General features: G+C 31.4%; 1 long non-coding RNA gene across 1 annotated transcript; it reads left to right on the top strand.

The window, feature by feature from the left end:
* The first annotated feature begins 634 nt into the window (after positions 1-634).
* LOC128293750 (uncharacterized) lies at positions 635-2,920 on the top strand. Its single transcript, XR_008283939.1, has 3 exons — positions 635-715; positions 1,775-1,848; positions 2,673-2,920. It is a non-coding gene; the product is annotated as an uncharacterized LOC128293750 (long non-coding RNA).
* The last annotated feature ends 1,634 nt before the right edge of the window (positions 2,921-4,554 follow it).

Here is a 4,554-nt window from a genome sequence, read left to right on the forward strand (position 1 = left end):
TTGAGCCATGGCTAACATGCACATCAAGTTAGCAACCAAAGCATGCATGAAACTCCTAACACAACCTCATACATACCTTAATCTTGATGCAAACTTAGCCAAATCTCCTTCTAGATCTCTTCCAAACCAAGCATGAAGCAAAAATCCTCCTTCTTCCTTAGTTTTGGCTCAAAGAAAGGATGAACAAAATTTTTTCTTTCCTTCTCTACAACTCACGGCAATGGGGGATTACCACACTCACACACATTTTTTTTTCATTTTTTATCACCCATACACCTTTGTTTATTATTTCACCCTAATGCACCAACAAAACATGTTTCATGACATGTTTAGCCCATCCTCCTTGTCATGGCCGGCCACCACCTATAAAGGGGAATTTGACATGCAAGTCCATTATTTTGCATGCATGCTTTAATTAGTCATCACACATTTCCCTATCATACTTTCAAAGTTCATTACTAAGTCCTTTCTTGTGGAATTCACCCTTATAACACTAAATCAATCATCATAAAATGTCGTACATGAGCACACACATATTATAGGCATCAAAATAAATTTTTAATTATTTTTATGCCTCGGTTTTGTGGTCCCGAGACCACCTTCCGACTAGGGTCAATTTTGGGCTGTCACAGAAAGCATTCGAGCAGGGGAAGGAAAGAAGAAAATAAAAGAGAGAAAAGGTGAAATAGGGTTTTTGAAGCTTGGAGTTTAATTGGTAAGTTCAATCATGTCCTTTTCTCTTAATTTTGATGTTCTAAAAGTATTAAAACAAGATTTTGATAGAATTAAGTTAGTAGTTTAGAAGTTTTTAAGTTTTTAAACAAAGTTCATGTTGAACAAAATGATGAAATAGGGGGTTTAATTGAATGAAATTAAGTTAGAATAGAGATTGAAATGTAAAGTAAACTATAAGTTATGTGTTTTAGGGATTAAATGGAAATAAATTCGAAATTATGAAAATATGCTGGAAATTTAATAGTTAAGTATGAGTTTGGACAAAATTTGAATAGAAATAAAGTATGAATTAAGATAGAAAAGTAAGTGAAATTAGTTAGGATTAAATTGAAATTAAAGTAAATCAACATTTTGTACTCAGACTATTTTGGACAGCAGCAGTAGTCTAAGTTTGAAAAATCACCAAAAATTTTAGAAATTAAATTATAGGATGAATAAAATATAGAATTAAATCTTATTGAGTCTAGTTTCTTATAGAAGAAACGATATAAGCAATTGAATTGTAAATTAAGAGATATAATGAATTTTGTGAGACAAGGTCAGAATAAATTCGGGTTCCCCTGTTCTGATTTTGGAAAATCACAAAAAATTGAAGAAAAATAATTAGAGGCTTAAAGTTATATTTATAGAATCCTTAATGAGTCTATTTTCAGGAGAAATCAACGGGAATATTATCTGAGTTCTGTACTGTGATATAATTAATTTCTAGTCAAGAATGATCGGAACTATTTGACAGCAGAACAGGGGAAAATTTAAAGAATAAACTGTACCTATTGGCTTAACCAAAAATTCTAAAAATTTTATGGTAAGAAGATATGTGAGTCTAGTTTCAGGGAAAATTAGTGGATCTTAATTTGGAGTTTCCTAGCTCAAGATATAAATGATTTAGTAAAAATGACTCAAGTAGACAGCTTTGAATGAACATATAAGTAAATAGTGGAATTATGTGTATAAAAATGGTTAAATTTGCATGTTTAGGCTCATGGATTAAATTGAATTATGTTATAGTGATGATTATAAATTATTATTATTTTCGTAGTTAACAAAGAACCCAAGACATCGGCGCACAAAGGAAAGGAGAAAGCTATCGAGGATTAAAACGAGAAATTTACGGTTTGTATTACTATAATTCAAATTACTTTTTTATTAAATGTTTTATATCAATTCTATATTTAATAAGTGAATTATAAGGTAAGTATTGATATTTGAGGTGAATGAGAATTGAATTGAATGGTGAATGTGTATGTATAATTGAATTGTAAACTGATTTGAATGTGAAAATTTTAATTGAAAAGTAATCTTGGAATGGAAATGAAAGTGAATTGAGAATTGAAATACCCTATTAACTAGTCGGGCTAAGTCGGATATAATTGGCATGCCATAGGATCTGGAAGTGTACGGGAATTTGGCGGCTTTACTGATCAGGCACTTTATGTGTCGTATTTCAGGCACCTCGTGTGTCGTTTTAGGCACTTTATGTGTCATATACTGATCAGATACTATGTACCGTTTTAGGCACAATGCGCCATACTGGTGTGTTGGGTTGGAATCCGTGTATCTGTTAAAGTCCGGATTTGTTAATAGGGTGAATATCTAAGATGAGAAATTTAAAATAAATTGATTCATTATATTATTGAAATATTGAAAGAAACGAAAAAGTTGAATAGTGGATTGAAATTGAGATTGAAAATGAAAGGCATGAACTTAATGTTCATGTAGTGATTGAAATTGTTACATGTAATATGTGATGGAAACTGAAGAATAGATAAAAATTGTATCGTTATTATTAATTAATGAAAGTTTAAGAATGAATTGATATTTGTGAAATTAGAGAGTTACATGTTTGGTAATTAAAATTCTTTATTGCTATTATAATTTGAATTATGGTAATACCATTGAGTACGGAATACTCAGCGTGCGGTTGTTTCCGTGCGTAGGTTAATAGGAGTCTAGTACCCCGGTCCAGCATCTGAACGATCCCAACTCCAGCAAATTTTGGGTGATGTTTTCTTTCTTAATTGAAAGTGGCATGTACTAGGTGTTGTATAAGTTATATATATATACTTGTAAAGTTGGTTATAAGAATGGTATACCATATTTTGTTATTCGTTTGATAAAATGGTAAATATTATACTATATAATTTGGATTAAGTTGGAATGAAAAATGAATGAAGTTATTAGTTAATTTGGATTAATATTATGAATGTTTAGTTATTAAATGACTATGTTAGTGAATTGGTTATGATTTAGATATATTTAGGTTTAAATTGTTTTTTATTGTGCCATTGGTTTTGGATTAGTTGGTTTTTGGTTTGAATTTGCAGGGGGTTTTATGTAAAAATTAAGGAGAAATGCTGCCGAAATTTTTGTAAAAGTAAAAAAAAAAAAAAATCTCTGAATACTCGAACAAGTCCCGTTCCATTCCACTTTAATACTTGTGTTGGGCTTCGAAAGTCCATTATAGGGACATAATTCTTCAATTATACTATGAATGTTATAATAACTGTAAAATATCCATAAGTTGTCTGATATATCCGGTAATGCCTCGTAGCCCTGTTCCGGCGACGGTTTGGGGTTAGGGGGTGTTACAAAGTTAAGTTGCACGTCAGGATGTGGACTATGTTTTGGGTAAATTTTGAGTAATTTGGTACCTATTCCAAGCTTCCATCCAACATATTCAATACATGCATCAAAGACCAGATTCAATTAGTGCAAAACATACCTAAACCACACTCAACAAGTTCAAACATCCATGTTCAACCATTTCCCAAGATATTATTCACCTAAACATCAATCAAACCTTTAACATTTTCATACCATTAGGGCATCACAACCAATCATTCAAACATCAAGCTATATCTATACCAAATCAGCTTGAGACATGCCATTTCAATTTCATTTTGATCATTTTCATATACCACTCATACTTTAAAGCATGTTAAACAAAATAAGCCATTTTTAGCCATTTTTGACTTTGCATCAACCATTGCCAATTCATGCCTTCCAACACCACGCATCAAAACAACTTTCAAACTTATCAAGTCTTTTATACATTCAAATATGTACCAAATCACATATATACATGCCATAATCCTTGACTCAAAATGGGCAAAAAGCAACCAAAATATGGATAGTGTCAGCTTTTATGTCAATCTGGCTTGATGTGTTCCACAAGATGATGATCTACAAGGAAAGGGAAAACAAACATTGTAAGCTTATACGATGCTTAGTCAGTTCATAGGCATTAAAAAAAAAAAGAGCTTAGCTTAGCTTACAACTAAGTACAATAAGCTACTTAGCTCGGCAAAGTTTTCCTAAACATGGCAAATCACATAACAATAAGGTGAGTTTAACATATAACCATATCATATAGTAATTCAAACATATAGTATTTCAATTCACTTAAACCAACATTTCAATGCCATTATCATAATCATTTCAATATTTAGACATTTGAATACCAAGCTCATACCATTCCATTTCAATTTTTCACTTTTCATTAACCATTTAACTCGATAAACTCTAGTGAATAGATTCAGATACACGAGTAACTACACCACACCAGGGCACTAAAGCGCAAAACTCGTAGGCAATCATACATATAATCATATAACAATACGTCCCTCCACCACACTAGGGTATCCCTAGACATATACAATCACTTATCCCATACAATTTACATATCTTGTATAAGAGCACATATAACCCTATTGACATGTCAATTGTATCCTAATATTTACTAAGCTTCCTTGGGCATCTTTAACACATATAAGCATTTCTTTACAATTTAGTCCATATCTCACTTTTTGTACCAATTCA

Source organism: Gossypium arboreum, chromosome 6 (assembly GCF_025698485.1).
Source record: "Gossypium arboreum isolate Shixiya-1 chromosome 6, ASM2569848v2, whole genome shotgun sequence".
Lineage (NCBI taxonomy): Eukaryota > Viridiplantae > Streptophyta > Magnoliopsida > Malvales > Malvaceae > Gossypium > Gossypium arboreum.